Below are 19642 nucleotides of genomic sequence, written 5' to 3'. Positions count from 1 at the left end.
ATAAGGGTAGTTTATATTTGCCATATAGAATCTAACCCATTGTTTTATTAGTTCTCTCATTGGAGAGATCTCCATATACTTTAATGACCAGAAGAAGAGCCCATTTGAGCTATTCAATTAAAACCAAGGATATGGAATGAGGAGCTCAGCTAGAACTTACAGACCCACCAGTTGATTGTGCGTAGATTCCTTTGGCAGAGAGGCCCCAAGACTCTTAGAGATAAAGAGCAGGTGACAATCTGTTACTTGTAGATCACCACTGCACCTGGAGAGAGCAGGTGACAGTCTGTTATTTGTAGATCACCACTGTGCCTTTTGGAAACAACAGGCTTGCTGCTATTTAACATCTTTCTAATTCTATCTGGAGATTCTCTTGTATAGGTCATGTTGATTGTGTCCTCCCTTTTTTCAGAGTCAAAAAATATTTATTCACCTACTATGTTTCAGGCACTGTTAACTACTAGGAATACAAATGGGTCCCAGCAGGGTCTTTGGTAATTTCTGCTTGGGGATGTTTGGTTGGTCTTAAGATAATAAAGCCCCTTCCTCAGAGAAATAAGTCTGGGTCTCTTGGTAATGTTTACCTATTGAACCTACTCTCCACGGTACAAAGGAAGAAATAAAACAGTCCCTGCCCTCAAGAAGCTTACAATCTAATGGGAAGAAGAAACTGAAAATTAGGGTTAGGGAAAGGTGTGGGAATAGGGAAGTTACCTCATGGGTGGCAAAACATACCCTATATCCCAGAAGAGAAATAATCTGGGTAGATGTATTTTTTTAACAGAGTGATGAGTTTCTGCAGATCACAAAGTACAAAAAAAAATCTTCATTGAGTACTTATTGCTGCATGGATGGTATGAGAAACCTTTTTAAAGGACCTTGTGAATTCTCTTGTAAAGGACCCAGGTGAATTTTCTCTTTGCAGTGTCCAGTGGTTAGTCTGTTTCCTCTTGTTGCAAGAATGTCTATATTTCCTTCTGGGTTAGGTTCTATGTATAGTTCTCCTTTCCTTTCTTTCCCTCCCCCTCTCCTCTTTCCCCTCCCCTTTTCTCTTTTCTTCCCTCCTTTTTTTTCTATCACCGTAACCCCCCTCCCCAAGATCCCTTTTTCTTCCCCTCTCAGAGGGCCACCCCATATTAACAAATAGTATTTTTTTTAATAAAAGAGAAAAGAAAAAGAAAAGGGAGAGGAAAAAGTCATCATTAGTGATCTTATACATTGAAAAAGTCTGAAAATATAAGTAAAAATATGCAACTCTTGTGAAACTCCTGCCTCTGAAAAGGGATGAGGTAGAAGGGGAAGACATGCATTTTCTTCTATATCCCTGCTAAGTTCGAACTACTTTGTCACTGGAGAGGAGTTACTTGGTTGCGTGGTTATTGGGAGCAGCAGCCTCTGATGAAAAAAATGTCTTTCAACTGTTTTGGCTAGATTCACAGAAATACAGGATGTTAGAGCTAGAAAAAACTTTTGGAGTTTGATACTCTCATTTTTTAACTGAGATCCAGAAAGATGGATTTATGTTTGACATTGTGGTTATGTCTGACCTAGTCAAATTGCCCCTGAAAGTGATGGGAATGGAAGCAGATGTTGTATTAGAGAAGAAGTCTAGGCTGTTTCAATAAAGCTCCCTTGATAGCATGGTTCTGAGGAAAATATATATGGAGTCATACATGGAAAGAAAGACATGGAGTTACATATTTAAATTCCCTTGCTGTTACCTGTGTGAAGCTGGGTAAATTACTTAACTTCTCTGAACTTCAGTTTCCTCATTGTACCATGAAGGATTTAGCCAAGATGCCCTTGAAGGTTCCTTCCAGCTATAACAGTTTTGTGTAGTTGTTTCATTCGTTTTTGATTCTTTGTGACCACATTTAGGGTTTTCTTGTTAAAGATACTGGAGTGGTTTGCCATTTCCTTCTTCAGCTTAGTTTACAGATGAGAAACAGTGGCAAACAGGGTTAAGTGACTTGCCCAGGGTCACACAACTAGTAAGTATCTGAGGCCATATTTGAAGTTAAGATCCTCCTGACTTCTCCCTAGCCAATGGGAAAGTATCAAGTGTAGTCACAGCACTTGAGAGACCTAGGAAGAGGGAAGGACCTAAAAAGAGGGGAGATACTTATACATTGCTTTCTCAGGGATCTTTTTTCTTGAGGTAGAGAGATATACAGCAACATGTTTGTATTTGAGAAGTCTTTCAAGGATTCGATAAATACAGCCACAACTTTTCTGAACTTCAGAAACTCACCTAGGTCTGAATTACTGTTTGAAAACAATTGAAACTGCCTCAAAACTCCTCTATAATGCCTAGACCAGTGGAAAGGTTCACTTTTTCTTCTTAATCACCAGCTGCACTGTGCCAGTGTTTGCCTACTTCCATAACTGCAGAACAATGCAGTTTTATCTCCTAGGGACTTGGTGCTGTCCCTTGCCATAGTGCTGACTCAACTGAAATTACCATCTTCTATTTGGCCAGAGGGTTGACAATAGTTATAACACTATCCTTCCCCCTGATTATATAGAGAGTTATAAAGGAAGAAATTATATCTTCATATATAATATGTCACATATTCTTCCATGGAACAGAGGCCAAAATACAATGGAGCACATTTTTAATTTGTACAATTCACAACCCAGGTGGGAAGAGAAAGAGAGCTAAGAGGAAACATAAGACATTTTGAATTTTTGTTTGCTAATTAATCTTTAAAATCTACATTTAAATCAAGGCTTCCAGTTCTATGATTTCAATATGAAACAAAGTGAATTCTGCAGCCATCCATCCTTGCCTGGCTTCCTCTTCCAATTGTGACGGAGCCAGAAATTCTGATGGGGACCAGACAGCTGCTGCTTTATGCTGCTAAAATCTCTTTGGAGACTTTGTAGCAAGTTTCCAGCAAAGGAGAAAAGGAACAAAATAAACATGCAAAGGGGGAAAAAACAAATCCACAGCTTAAAAACAGGGACTGACTTGCCTAGATTTTGATGGGAAAGTTTTGTATTCATACAATCATTATAGTCACTGCCAATTTTCCCCCACCCCAGAGGCTATGAAAAGGAGACATTCTGCATTGAAGAGCTTAGCAAGAGAACATGATGAAGGATCACCAAGGGAATGGGATTATGGGGAAAGAACAGTTTGCTGAATCAATGGTTTCTTTGGGAGAGCTTCAGGTTGGGCCTTAAGAATTGTTTTTCTTGTTAGCAAAAATTCTATTTTTTTTCCGTTGATAAAAGCTCCATGAAAAAAGAAAAAGGATTTTCTGTCTTCAAAAGCTATACCCAAAATAACTCGCTTTGTAGATAGTTCATGGTCAGTGCACAGTTTATCCAGGAAGATGTTATTGTACTGTTTTTAGGTTGCTCAAATGCACAAACTATTTCTAGAAAGTGAGGAAGAGAGGGAGGGAGGGAGGGAAGAAGGGAATGGGAAGAGCAGGAAGAAAACAGCTACAGCTACAAACATGCACAGAGAGACTGACACAGGACACACAAACACATCCACATAGGATGGGGAGAAGAGACATCCAGACAGTGACAGACAGACAGACATTTGGATGAGATATACTTTTAAAAGATCTCTTTTTTAAGGATTTAAAACAGTGAAAAGACTTAGTTCTGGGAAATTATGCATGGAACTTCTTCATTTAGTAACTTCACACAAAATCAAAGTTTGGTCTATGGATAGAAATTGCAGACATAAAGGTTTAAAGCTAGATGAAAAAGAAAAAAAAACTTTTTAATCTGCAGAGCAAAATGGCCTTGTTTGTGAAGCAGTGCACTCTCCCTGTCTTGGAGCTCTTCAAACAGAGGCTGGATGACTATTCTTTGAGGTTGTTGTTTAAAGGGGTTTCTGGGTTGAGAATGTGTTGCATCAGATGACCTCTGGACTCCTTATAGTCTATAATTCTGTGATTCTAGGAAGGGACAACATAAAGCCTCAGGCTCTGCTTTTCATGTATTTACCTTGGGACTAGAAAATGTCTAAATCTGAATCCAATGATGTACCTTTGAATAGAGATAGAGGAAGCCTATTTTGGCTATGGATAACTAATAATAATTTTAAAAACTAGCATTTATATAGCAAAGTGCTTTATGCTATTATCTCATTTAGTGCTCACAAAAACTCTGAGAAGTACGTGCAATGATCACATTCAGCTTGCACATGAGGAAATTGAAGTACAGAGAAATTAAATGACTTGCTTTGGATCACATGGCTAGTAAGAATCTAAGTCAGAATTTGAACTAGGGTCTTCCTGATTCTAAGGCCAGTCCTCTATGCATTATGACATCTAGATATAAGAATTAGAAGTTAATTGCTAAGATCAAGCCTAAATCTGCCTCTCTTCAATTTCTAGCCAGTGATCCTGGGTCTGCTTCCTGGAACCAAGAAGAACAAGACTAATTCATTTTCAACTCAACAGCCTTTGAAATATTTGAAGACAGCTCTGATATCCTTCCTTGATGTCCTCTCTTTTAGGCTCTCAAGGCTCTTCACTACCTCTCCCTTCTTTCCAGCTGATCTATATCCTTCCAAAATTCAATGCTCTAAAAACTGGTCTGGCCAGAACTCAGCATAGCAAAATTAGTTCTAGACAATATGCCTCTATAAAGCAGCCAGCTTTATTGGCTATGAAATCACATTATTTACTTACTTTGAACTTTAGTGGTACTAATGTCCCTTGAACTTTCCTCTGGAAAAATGGCTATTTCATCATGTCTCCATTATCTGATAATTATGACATTAATTATTTTACCCCATATTATCCATCTTGGGAATATTTCTTCCTCTCAAGTCAAGCACTGTTCCTCCACCTCATGCATTATACTAGCACTCCTAAGCCCTCTTCCCTACTTTTAGGGTCCTATTGCCGTAGCTCATTTCTCCCAACTCTACTGTAGGACATCCTGGGCTATGGCCTGACCCCTCACCCAGATGACTACTCCTGCCTTCTCTGCTTCCAAAATGCACTCACACCCATAAATAAATTTGACCCTGATGCAGTTATGGTTAGTTATGGCTGTTTTTAAAGCTGTGATCCAAACCCTATTTTCCACACCATTTTCTTAACCAGCTGTTCTTTTCTCAGATGTGCCTGTTTCTTCAGAAGGTCTTGCCTTCAATCTCTAACAGAAATTCTTGAGGGTCTCAGTTTCTTGCCTAAGTTCTTAGCAATTCTTTCTGGTAACTCTCAATTTAGAATTACATCAGTTATTTCAGTTATGCATTAATCATTAGGTTTGATGGATCTTGGTAGGTTCTGTGTCACATGCCGAATACATGCCTTGGGAAGACAATGTTACTGCTACCTTCCTCAGGAGGAAGTTATCGGCTGTTGTACTCTCTCCTTTCTCTTGTCCTTTGGATCAGAGTATGATCTCTCCCTTGATGGCACTTGTAGAATCACATCTTCATTTCCTGGGGCATAAGGGGCTGCTTCCTTTTCTTCTTTAGAATATTCATCTCCTTTCTCTTCAAAAAGAGACAGGTGTCTCTAATTACTAGTCTTTGGTCTTTTTTCCTTTCCTCCTCTGGAACACATTTTTCTGCCCTCTTCTAACCTCCTAATACAAATCAGGATTCCTTCTCTATCTCTTTAGATCTTCTCCCCACTTTTAATCAACAGAATGTTGTGTTGGTACTATTGTAATTTCCTGTAGCATCTTTGAGTCTTTATACTTTTAATCTAGCCTTTGTTCTAATCACGTGATTTGATCAAACACACAAGACTGACTCTGAAAGAGACATTTCTTGACTTTGGGGCAACTAGTTGGTACAGTGGATAAAGCACTGAGCATGGAGTCAGAAAAACCTGAATTTGAATCCATACTTCCAAGCTGTGTGACCCTGGGAACATCACTCAGCCTTTATCTCCCTCAGTTTCCTTAACTCTGAATGAGGATAATTCTAGTATCTACCTCACAGGATTGTTGTGAGGCCCAAATTATATATAGTATATATACATACATGTATGTTTATTCCCACAATTACATATAAGAACAATTTTTTTTTAACATTTTTTAATGTGAATTCCAAATTCTATTCCTCCCTCCTTTCCACTTACATGAGATATTTGTAAAGTATTTAGCACAATGTCTGGAACTTAGTAGGAACTTAATAAATGCTTACTTCTTTCTCCTTCAAGTTCAATAGAAGTAAAAAGTGAAATATAATAATTTTAAAAGGTTTTTTACCCTGAGGCAATTGGTTAAGTGACTTGTCCAGGGTCATATAGCCAGGAGTGTTAAATGCTTGAGGCCAGATTTGAACTCCGGTCCTCCTAATTTCCAAGCTGGTGCCCTATCCACTACACCAACTAGCTGCCCCATTGATAAAAAAAGTCAACATGATCTTGGTCTGAATTAAGGACGAAACAGTGGCCAAGATGGAGATGGAAGTCTCCAATGTACTATTCTCTTAGCAGGTCCATTTAAAGTTTTATGTTCAGTCTTAGGCATCATATTTCAGAAAAGACATAAATAAACTAGAGAGTATCTGAGGAGCATAATGTGGATTCTGAGGGGTCTGCAGGAAATACCATGCAAGAATTGGCTGCAGAATGGATCTCATTCCTCTCTAGGTAGCATTTTGAACCTCTCCATCATGGCTCACTACTTCAGTATCTCACTATGTTCCGGGAAATCACATTTTGGAAGTACCTTCTACCCCTGAAGCCTTGCCTCTTTCTTTTATTGGATGGCTTCTTCCAGAGCCCTCATTTAAAGAAGCCAACCATTTCTCATTCTTCTGCAGATTGCTCTCTAATCTTCTCTACGCCATCTCTACTATATGCTTCCCCATGCTTATACTTCCTCTCTTTTTCAGTTTCCTCAATTATTTTTCTCAATTTATCTTAATTCTACTGACTTTTCTGTTTTAATTATTTCCTTTTTATCTTGAATGCTTTTTTGTTGATTTCCCTACTTTGTGAGCTTCTTATGGGCTGGGGTTGTGTTTTTACCTCTTTTTGTACTTAGCACATTGCCTGACATAATAGGCTAAAACGTTTAGCTTGTTGACTGACTGACTGAAGGAATTTAGGCATTTAACCTGGTGAAGGAAAGCATGGAATGACATGATAGCTGTCTTCAAATGTTTCAAAGGCTACTGTGTTGTTTAGGCTCATTCTACTTGGAACGATAATCAAGAGTTGCAGATAGACAGTTTTTAGCTCAATATGTAGCAAAACTTCCCAAATTTTTAGTTATCCCCAAATTGAGCGAGCTGCTTAGGAAGTAGGGATTTCCTTCTCCCTGTCTAGAGGTCTTCAAACAAAAGTTAACTTGAGATATTGTAGGAAGATTCAAAATACAATACTTTAATGTTTACAAAGCATTTTATAGATAGATATTTCTGTCTCTCTCTGTGTATATATATGTATATACATATGTAAAAATTTGACCCTCATACAATCTTGTAAGGTATGTGATATCATTATCCCATTTAAAAAATGAGGAAATGGAGGCAAACATTGATTACATTACTTACCCAGAATCACACAGCTTGGAAATGTGTGAGACTGAAGTTGTGTTCAGGTTTTCCTGATTCCATACTTAGTGTTTTACCCTCTGTGCCACCTTGTTGCCTCATTTAACTATCTGCTATTAATAATCTGTAACCAGTACTTTAGCTGGCACTACCCACTATTACTGAAGAAGACAGATGACCAGATTCACAGAGTAAACTCTGAACTTTCCTATTAACCACCTCCTCAGTCTGAGCCACGACTATAAGGAGAAGCTCGATGAGACAACAGCAATAAATGAGTCAAAAGTCAGTAAAGGAAACAGGCCACACAAATGCATCCCTTAAAATCAAAGTCCAAGTTTATTTTTATACCTATTGCTTCCCCAAATAAAATCCCAAAACAAAAGCAGAAATAATAAGCCAGACAGAATAACAGAAGGGCACCCAAGCAGAAACAAAAAGTTTCTGCCCTTACAGAAGCAAAGGTGAAGCTTGCAATTCCTTTCTCCCTTTTTCCCCTGTGATGTATCCAAACATCCTTCTGCACCATCACACTCATCTCTCTGCCCTACCCTCAAAGACTTTCTGATTCTTATCAAAACCTAGGGAGGGGAGGAATAATTTCTTTATTACTTATTGAATATTAATTTTAAATTCTAAGGTGATTTTAATATATTTGGCAGTGACCTACCATCCCAGGATTCCAACATTCCCTTATTTTTTTTAAGAGTAGCTATAATTCTTAGTTATCATTTTGCAAGGAACTTTTTTTTACCTTCCTTTTCCAATCTGCCTGAGTCCCAGATAATGAGTTTTTAAAATGTTGCCCCATGAGTTGAGGAGAGATTCAAAATACAGTCATCAGACCTCTCATTAAACCAACTAAGTGTGTTAGCAGACTTTGGATCTGAGATGGTTCTTGCCCAGATAGACCTTTTTTAGGCAATTAGTTAAATATTTATTAAACACCTACTATGTGCCAAGTATTGGGCTAAGCACTGGGGATCCAAAAAGAGGCAAAAGACATTTCTTACTCTCAAGAATTTCACAATCAAATGAGAGAAACAAGAAGCAAACATTTTTACACACTATATAGAGAATAAATAGGAAATTATTAATAGAGCAAAGATTTAAGAATTAAGAGGGGCTAGAAAGGGCTTTCTGTAGAAGATGGGATTTCAGTTGGGACTAAAATTAGTCAAGGAAGTCAAAAGGCAGAGATGAGGAGAGAGAACAATCTAGGCATGTAGGACAGTTAAGAAAATGCCCAGAACAGAGAGGAGTGTTGTGTTCATGGAGCAGCAAGGAAGTCCTCGGGATCCTTGGATCTTGAATATGTGTGTGTAGAAGAGGTGTGTGTTTAACATGTAAGAAGACTGGAAATGTAGGATGTAGCTAAATTACAAAGGGCTCTGAGTGCCAGAGGAGTTTGTGTTTGATCTTAGAAGAGGTAGGGTAGATCTATCAGCACCCAAAGGTCCAGGAGCGAGATAATGAAAATTTGTATAAGTGATGATGATCAAAGGAGAATTTAACCCATTGTCTATGGAAACATTAATTTTGAGGAAGAACTATAATATGGAGGAGAGGAAAGTAGACTGGGAGTTTGAACTGTTGGATAGCAGTAATGTTTTGGCCACATGCTAGTTGTATAACCTTAGCAAATCTCTTCTAGGTGTTAAATTCCAAGAAATGTAGGATTGTGTCTAATTCTTCTGTGTGCTTCTTATATCCCCTACTTTTAATATTCATTAAGTATGGGTTAAATAAAAGAATAAAGATAACCTCTCTCATTGGACCTTAATTTCTCACCACCAGAAAAATGAGATAATTTGATTAAATTAGATTAGATCGACTAGATTTTTTTAATGTTATGATACCTTTGGCATTGTCCTCAAGCTATAGAGTTCTTCTAGGAATGGTTTTTTATTTTTAATAAATGAAAGAAAGGCTAAATTTCAGTTAGAGATTAGTGAAATTAAAGATTTATTTTTTCTCTCTTCAAATTTATGGGTCCCTGAAATTTATCCATGTACTCCTGGCGGGGGGGGGGTCCATAAACTTCATTTTAATCCTTTGCACTAAATGATCTGTGGTCCTGCTCTTCTACTTTATGAATCACTTTGAGGTAAATATTTTTTCTCAGTGACTAATTGCTTTAGGTGATTATAAAAGGCAATAGATCATTGTGGAACTTATATTAAAATGTTGGCCCAATCCCATAGTAATGGAATAATGATATTTTCAAGCTGAAAAGAAAAAAAAAGCCCTAAAGTGGTCAGAATATAAACTGATGCACTGAAGGGAAGTTTAGATTTCTTAAATAGCTACTCTTGAGTATAACTCTTATAGAAGGCTTTCTGGAAGACCAAGCAAATACATTACTTTCTCTAGTATAGAAACAAGTAGAGAGAGGTCCCTGATACTAACTTTGATTACAAAATAAAAGCTTATAACATCCAAAGCTTTAAATAAAATCCACTTTCCTTTAGTCAAGACCTGCTTCTATGCTCTTCAATATGGAACCAACACAAAGTCACAAAAAATACTTCTGTATGGGTCTTCTTGATTCTATTTCCACAGTAATAACAGCTGGCATTTATATGTTGCTTTTAAAAAATAATAGCTTTTTATTTTCAAAATATATGCAAAGATAGTTTTCAACATTCACCTCTGCAAAATCTTGTGTTCCAATTTTTTTCCCTTCCTCTCCTAGATAGCAAGTAATCCAATATGTTAAATATATGCAATTCTTCTTGTATAGTGCTTTAAGATTTGCAAAGTACTTTATATATATTATTGGATCTTCAGGACAACTCTATGAAATTATCTCAGCTTTAGAGATGAAACTAAGGCACAGAGAAATAAATAACTTGTTCAGGATTATACAATTATGTGTTTGAGGAAAGATTTGAATTCAAGTCTTGTTTAACTATCAGTTCCATTCTCTATCCCCAGGTCACCTTGCTGTCTAACAACATGGCTCACTTTCTTCTCTCCATTTTTATGGTCCCCCTCCTAGTTCAGACCCATGGCAATCAGTTCCTAAATGAGCTTCCTGCCTCAAGTCTCTCCCTTTTGCAATCCTTTCTCCATACAACTGTCAAGGTCATAAACCTTAAAACACATGTCTGACTATCAAACTCACATCCATCCCTACTGCATTTTGTATTTAAAAACTAACTACAATCGATGATCAACTGTGACAGACTTGGTTCTTATCAATAATGAGGCAACTTAGACCAGTCCCAATATACTTATGATGGGAAGAGCCATTTGTATCCAGAGAGAGCACTATGGAGATTGAATGTGGATTACAACATAGTGTTTTCACCTTTTTTGTTATTGTTGTTGTTTACTGCTTGTTTTTTTCTCTCTTTTTTTTGTGCAGCTCGATAAATGTGGAAATATAGTTAGATATATTTAGAAGAATTGTACATGTTTAACCTATATTGGATTACTTGCTATCTGGGTAGGGAGAGGTGGAAGATAGAGAGGCAAAGAGAAAAACATGAATATACGATTTTGCATGAATATAAGGTTTTGTGAATGTTGAAAACTATCTTTGCATATATTTTGAGAAATAAAAGGCTATTATTAAAAAAAAAAAAACCCAACTACAATCTGTCTTATGTTTCAGCCAAACTGGCCTGACTGTTCTTCCTCATATAGGGTATCCCATTTTCCATTTCTTGACCTTTGCATAATCTTCTACCCATTCCTCATTTCCTTCAGACCTCAACTAAAGTACCACCAATCACTGCAAATCTTTCCAGATCTCTCCAGCAGCCAATCCCTGATCCCAGTGAAATAACCCTGTATTTACTTCCTACATATTTCCTATTTACTTATATGTAAACAGTTTGTATCTTCCCATAGTATGCAAGCTCCCTGAGGCCAGGAACTACTTTAGTTTTATCTTTGTATCTCCAGAATCTAGGACAAAAATTGACACAGTAAGAATTTAATAAATGCTTATTGATAGATTCATTTAGTTAAGATATTTGTTTGTCTAAAAGGTGGCAGAGTGTCATGGAACTTATATTAAAATTTGGGTTCTATTTGCCATTTCCTCTTCCAGTTCATTTGATAGATAAAGAAACTGAGATAAACAAGATTAAGTGTTCACAGGTCACACAGCTAGTAAGTGTCTGGAGTCCCATTTGAACACAGGAAGGTCAGTCTTTCTGGCTCCAGACAGTGCTTTATCCACTGTGCCCCTTAGTTGTGAATCTATTTTGATGATTAGGGACAGGGAATAGAACTCTGCATGTGTAGTCAGAAAGACCTGCGTCACAATCCTAGGCAGGTAATCTATTTTGATGATTAGGGACAGGGAATAGAACTCTGCATGTGTAGTCAGAAAGACCTGCGTCACAATCCTGGTCACTTGATTATCTACCTCAGTCTCCTCATCTGTAAAATGAGGATAATAATAGCATCTATCTCCCAGATTTTTGTGAGGATAAAAATATATAAAATACTTCCTGACACTTAATATGATAGTTGTGATTATAGAATGTTGTAACCCAAAGGAATCTTAGGGGTCATGGAGTTGTCCTTGTCCAATGTAGTCTACTATTCCATTTAACAGTCAAACTGTACATGATAGGGGTGGAGTTTTCAAATGGGAGGCTCACCAAGTCTAATGCTTTTTCTAGTACATCAAGCTGTCTTAGCTATTTACTGAATAAACTGCAAATTACACCTTCTAAGAACATGCTATTTTCCCTTATCAAAAACTGAAGAGTTGAATCTCTGAAATCCACCCCATCAGTCCTTGCAATTGTTTTCTGTATCTTTTATAGACACTTTGGGTCTGGGATTTAGTGGTCTCTGAATTTAGCATGTTTCACTATAGAAATGATCACTGAGGAGAAAAATGAAATTTGTGGTGATCATTTTCTATAGAAACTAAAAATCTTATGGAATGTTTTCATAACTGGTGGCAGGGGTAATGTTGGTAGTAGCAGTGGTAATGATGCAGAACGTTAAAACCATATTAAAAACCTGGGAACTTTTTGTTGTCAAGATTTTTGAGAGGTTTACATAAATGGACATTGCAAATGAAAAGCAAAGCTTAATAAATATTTTATTCTGTACCCAAAAGAAAAGGTATTTTTAAACCACTGATGCTTTATATGCGAAAAATTTCTATCCTGCCAAGAGGAAATATTTCAGAGAGAATAATTTAGGGAGTCCAGGGACCTGAGGAACGAACTATCAGCAGAGGCAAAACAGAGTTGTCTAGTGTCCACAAAATCCCTTGTGATTTTGGAGAGAAAAACAGAAACAGCAAAGGCATTTTATGAGGAGAATTAATTTTAATATTCCAAGTTTTACCTCGGTACATTTTCCTTAAAAAAACCTTCACCTTGTTCATATTTAATGTTTTGTAGAGTTAGTCTAGCAACAGATATTTCTTAAGCATATACTATTTCTAAAATTCTTAAGGGGAAAAATTATTGAATCACAAACCAAGCATTAATATTTTCATATAGTTTCTCTAAGCCTCCTCTCTACCTTTCCACTGGATTGTAAGTTCCTTGGAGGCAGGAACTGTATTTTTGTCTTCCTACCCAAAGAATTTAGCACAGTATCGTTCATAGCAGTCACTTAAAGATTTTGGAATTAAATCCAATATGGAATCAAGAAATAGAAGGTAATTTAAGAAAATCACTCAGTTCCCTAAAGGTAAAAAGTTGTTTATTCTTATCTTGTAGGGGTGAGAATATAATCAACCGGAATACTGAGTATGCCCACTGGATATAAAGGCTCTTGGAGTTGCAACCCCCTACTACCACTAGATTTTACAGTCCAGGCTTCCTTCCTTCAACAAGGGCTCCATGGTGAAATATTTTAAAATTGATTTTGCTCTAAGGCATTCTTCTTTGAAAATTTTGCAACACTATGGGAAATGCCAGAGGAGATGCCCCAGGGTGTTGCAGAATCAGACCTGAAGATTTCTGATCTTGTCAGATGGAGTAATAATCAGAACTTGGCCCTTCAGCTCACTTATTTCCATATCTCCTGCAAAAGTCAATTGGGACTCTTTGAACAGAGGACCATGGTAATAAACCAAGACCGGCTGGTACTTCAGGTTAAAGCCTGGAATGAAAGGAGATGCTCTGTGGGACAGTTAGCCGTTAACGAGGGGAAATTTAGGCCTACCTGGGGAAGGCTATTCAGTGGAGACCTAGCCTTGAATCAATTGAATGAAACCTTCTGCCTTTGTCATCCATGATGCTTTTGCAGGTCAGAAGCCACAGGGAACAGCTGGTTCATTTATGCTATTATCAGGAGGCTAACCCCAAGCCTTCCTCCCCTGAGTCACTTAAATCCAAGGCCCTGTTCCATTCCATTTAAGGAAAAGCTAGCTTAGTCTGCTAAGGGGAGAGCTTGGCAAAAAGCTGGTCCAAGACTACATGGCAGAGCAGTAGGAAATTTTGCTTCTATCATAATCACAGAATTTAGAGACTTGGAAGGGACCTTAAAAGCCAACTAGTTCAACCCATATGCTTGAAGACCTCTAAGGAGGAGAAATCTAGCACCTCTTGAGGTAGGCCATTCCATTTTGGGACACCTCTTAATTACTAAGAATAGTTTTCTGACTTTAAGCCTAAATTGGCTTCTCTGTAACTTTTACCTATTGTTCATATTTCTGTTCTACAAGGCCCAGAGTATATCTACAAACTCCTGCAAGTGATAATCATTCATACCAATATCAAAAATTGAAAAAGATGAATTCTCAGCCAATGATGAAGAAATAAAAGAAATTATTAGGAATTATTTTGCTCAGTTACATGTCATAAAACTGAAACTCTAAGTAAAATGCATAAATATCTATGAGAATATATAATACTAAAAATTAACAGAACAAAAGTAGAGGTCTTAAATAAGAAATTGAACAAAACATAAATGAAGTCCCAGAGGGGGAAAAAAACCCAGGATCAGATAGATTTACCATGGAATTTTAGTAAATATTTAAAGGGCAATTTAAATTCTAATATTACCTTAAACTATTTGAAAAAAGTAGGAAAAGGAATCCTACCAAGTTTCCCTCTCTCCTTCCCTCCCAGCAAGGGGGAGTAAGTGACATGTCCAGGATCACATAACTAGTAAGTGTCTGAAACTAGGTTTAAACTCGGGGCTTCCTGGTGTTCTATCTTTTGCATCACCTACCTTCCCCCAAACTGAGGGACAAGTAGGAGTTGTAACTTGCTAAGGTCACACAGCGCGGAAGTGTTTAAGACTAGATTTGAGCTCAGATTTTCTGACTCCAGACCCAACACTTTTCCCACTGTACCATCTATCTGCCCCAAATTCTTTCTATTATACAAATAACACTTATTACTTAGACTAGAGAAACTTAAAACAGAAAAAGACATTTTAGAACAACATCCTTAATGGATATTGATGCAAAAAAAATTAAATAAAATACTAGGAGCATATTACAAAGATTATGTACTATAGCCAGGTTGGATTTATACTAGAATGCAGGACTAGTTCCATATTTGGAAAACTATCATTATAATTGACCATATTCATAACAAGAACATGATTATATCAATAGATGCAGGAAGAACTTTGGATGATATATGATACTCATTCTTATTAAAACACCAGAAAGCATAGGTAAAAATTGATTTTCTCTTAATATCTTAAGTAAGATCTATATAAAACCAACAGCCAACATTAGCTGTAATGGGAATAATCTTTGTTGTTGTTTAGTCATTTTTTAGTCATGTCCAATGCTTCGTGACCCAAGCTGTAATGGGAATAATCTTTGTTGTTGTTTAGTCATTTTTTAGTCATATCCAATGCTTCGTGACCCATTTGGAATTTTCCTGGCAAAGATACTGGAGATAATTTGCCATTTTCTTCTCCAGTTCACTCTGCAGATGAGGAAACTGAAGCAAACAAAATTCAATGACTTGTCCAGTTGGCTTTTAAGGCCCCTTCCAAGTCTCTAAATTCTGTGATTATGATAGAAGCAAATTTGGAATTTTCCTGGCAAAGATACTGGAGATAATTTGCCATTTTCTTCTCCAGTTCACTCTGCAGATGAGGAAACTGAAGCAAACAAAGTTCAATGACTTGTCCAGGTCATATAGTAAGTGTCAGGCTGAATTTAAACTAAAGAAGATGAGGCTTCCAGGCCTGGCACTCTAATGCACAGTACCCCCTACTCACCCTAGGAATAAACTAGAGTCCTTTCAGATAACATCAGGGATAAAGAAAGGATGTGAATTTATTCCCATTACTATTTAATACAGTGCTGAAAATGCTAGCTATAACAATAAGATAAGAAAATGAAATTGAGGGAGTAAAAACAGGCCGAGGAAACAAAATTATCACTTTTCCCAGATGATATGATGATTTATTTAATAAAACCTTAGTCAACTAAAAAACTAATTAAAATAATTAACCAGCAAAATTGCAGGATATAAACAAGCCCACACAAACGATTAGCATTTCTGTAAATTAACAACAAAACCTAGCAGGAAGATATGGAAAGAGAAATTCCATTTAAAATTACTACAGAAAATATAAAATACTTGGGACTTGATTTGCCAGAAAACCCATAGGAAGTATATGAACACAATTATGCAATGCTATAAAAATAAGGACTGATCTAAAATTTGGAGAAATATCAATTGCTTATGGGCATGCTGAGTTAATATAATAACATTGACAATATTAACTAAATTTACTTATTAATTACCAAGCCATACTACAAAATGATTACTTTGTGGAGAAAAATAATAGCCAAATTCATTTGAAGGAATAAAAGGTTAAAGAAAAAAATCTCGTGGAAATTAATGGGGAAAAAATGGGAAGAAAGGGAGTCTAAAAATGCCAGATCTTAAATTACACAAAAAAGCCATAATCATCAAAACAATTTGGTATTGGCTAAGAAATGGAGAGGTTGATTAGTGAAACAAATTAAATATATAATATTTTGAACAAATTAGCACAGTAGCTTCATTGTGGATGAACCCACAAATAACAGTTATTAGGGAAAGGATTTGTTATTTGGCAAAAACTCTTGGGAAAGCAATCTGGCAGAAACTAAGTATAGACCAACTATTTTACACTATATACAAGACAAGTTCCAAATGGGTAACTGACTTAGGCATAAAGGATCAACATAATAAATTAATTAGAGAAGCAAGGAAAAGTTACCTGTTAGATCTATGTATAGGGAAAGGATTCATGACCAGAAGCATACCAGTAAGTAAAATGGACAGTTTTGATTGCATAAAATGAGAAGAAAATCAGGTAAATTAGAACTAAAAAATCCTTGCAGCATGTTTCTCTGACAAAGGTCTCATCTATAAGATATGTAGGAAACTAATTCAAACTTATAAGAATAAGAACCATTCCTCAGTTGATAAAATGGTCAAAGAATATGAACAGGCAGATTTCAAAAGAAAAAAAAAACTAAACTATTAATAGCCACATAACAAATTCTCCAGAAGACTGACAATTGAAGAAATGCAAATTATAACTCTGATATTCTATTATCCAACCATCAGATTGGCAAAACTGATCAAAAAGGAAAATGGTAAATACTGGAAGACCTATAGGAAAACAACTGTAAGAAAATATTAATGATCTGTTGGTGGAGTTGTGAAATGGTCCAGCTATTCTAGAAAGCAATTTGGAACTACCTCAAAAGTCATTAAACTGTGTATACTCTTTGATTCAAAAGTGCGTCTATTAAGTTTATATTCTCAAACAGTTCAAAGAAAGAGTAAAAGGAACCACAAAAATATAGCATCTCTCTCTCTCTCTCTCTCTGGCTCTTTCTCCTTTTCTTACTCTTTCTTTCTCTCTGGCTCTGTCTGGCTCTGGTACTGTCTGGCTCTGGCTCTGTCTGTCTGGCTCTGTCTTTCTGTGTCCCTTTCTCTTTCTGTCTCTCCCTTTCTCCTTCCTTTTCTCTCTCCCTCTCTCCCTCCTTCTTTCTCCCTCTCTCTCACTTTCTCTCTCTCCCTCCATCCTCCTCTTTCTCTGTTTCTCAGCAAAGAATTGGAAACTAAGGTGGTACCCCATTAATCAAGCAATTGCTGAACAAGTTGGAGCATATGAATGTGATGGAATATTCTTATATTAAAAGAAATGATGAAGGGGATGGTTTCAGAGAAAGGTGGGATAACTTGAATGAACTAATACCAAATGAAGTGAGTAGAACCAGGAAAACAACATATTGTAAATAACAACAATATTATAGAGGCAATCAACTTTGAAAGTTTAAGAACTCTGATTAACATGAATCTAACTAGGATTCCAGGGGATTCACAATGAAACTTGACAGAGAGGTGACAGACTCAGTGTGCAGACTGAGGCATATTTCTTATGGACATGGCTTATGTAGGGATTTGTTTTGTTTGACTAGATACTATCACCAGCAGGAAATTTTGCTTTTCTTGCTTTTTCTGGATGGGGGGCCAGGGGAAGAAGTGAGGGTAGGAAGGCAGATTTTTGTTTGAAAAAAATTTTCCAAAAATCCGATACTCTTCAAATGCTTGAGCACAGCTATTGTGTCCCTTCTGAGTCTTCTTTTTCTTTGGGCTAAAGCAGCATGACATATACTTCAGACTCTTAATCATCCTGGTTGTCCTTATCTGGGCACTCTAGGTACTCCATACACTAGTAGACACTCAATGAATGTACGCTAAAGGAATCCATACATATTTCTTTTTTTCTTACCATTGCACGTCACAGAAATTCAACCAGAATTAAGGTTTATGATACTTGGTCTGGCATTGAAGGCCCTCTACAATCTGACACTAACTTACCTTCTGGGCTTATGTCTCATTCTTTCCTGCACTACCTTGTATGTTCCAGCCAAACTGGATTAATAGTTTTCCAGATGTGACTTGCATCTCCAATCATTGGGCATTTGTGTAAGTCTTCCACATAGTGGGAAGGCACATCTTCTTCATTTTGACCTGATAAAATCTTTCTTTCTTTGAGGCTCAATTCAAGTGCTTCCTTCTCCAGGATCTATTCCTGATAATTCCAACTGAAAGTGTTCTTGCCCTCCTAAAATATACTTTCTTTCATCTCTCTTTTGTCCCCTCTATACTTCTCACCTGTATAATCCGAGGTCATGACATTCTAACTTCTGTAAATATAAGCTCTCTGAAGACAGGGATTATATAATTTAAAAAAATTATATCCCCATTACTTAATACGCCAGTATAGGTACAATGGATAGAATTCTAACCTTGGAGTCAGGGAGACCTGAATTTAAACGTGACCTCAGACAATTACTAGGTGTGTGACTGAGCAAGTCACTTAATCCAGCTTGTCTCAATTCTTCATTTGTCAAATGAATTGGAAAAAGAGATGGCAAACTGTTCCGGTATCCTTGCCAAGAAGACCCCAAATGGGATCACAAAGAGTCAGTCATGACTGAACCAATCCAACAACCAATACATTAATATTTCAATGGATCTATTATCTCATTGCAGGAAATCATAGACCACTCACATCTTTCAATTCCATAAGATATTTCCCTATTCCCTCTCATAATCTATGTCTTTTGACACTGCATCACTATCAATGGAACATTCAGGCTGTTCAACTGTTATCCCTCCCTCCCATTATATTTCTAGCCCACCTCCATTTCTGACCTTGCACATATTAGGCACTCAGTCATCATCTGTTGAATTAAATATAATTGTGCATCAATGGAAGACTCAATTATTAACTCTACCTCAATATGCACAAACATTTATGGAGAATTTCACATCGTAGGGGCTGTTACTCAGCCTGATTCTCCTGTTTGAGTTCAGGAGGGTGTGGAATAGAGAAAAACATTCCTCCCTCCCTGACCCATTTCAGAAGTAATAAGAGGGTTATCTGTGATTCAATGCCTTAGGCCCTCCATGAGTTTCAAAGTGGACTTAGTAACTTCATATGTCATACTCTCAAACTGCTGTCAAGCAGGAAAGACTGAACCAGAAAAGATTGCCCAGATAAAGCTGCAGGCTTTAAGGAACATGAAGGCAAAGAATATTGTATCTGCCCAGTGACACTGACTTCTTGCTGATTTATTACCTTCGAATTTAAGATTTTTTTTTTCTAACATCACTGAAGCTTTAGTTACAGCATGTTGGTCACATGGGATAAATCGTACGTTATTCACACCTAATTAAAGATGCA

Source organism: Sarcophilus harrisii, chromosome 4 (genome assembly GCF_902635505.1).
Source record: "Sarcophilus harrisii chromosome 4, mSarHar1.11, whole genome shotgun sequence".
Taxonomy (NCBI): Eukaryota; Metazoa; Chordata; class Mammalia; order Dasyuromorphia; family Dasyuridae; genus Sarcophilus; species Sarcophilus harrisii.
This window is presented reverse-complemented; position numbering follows the sequence as displayed.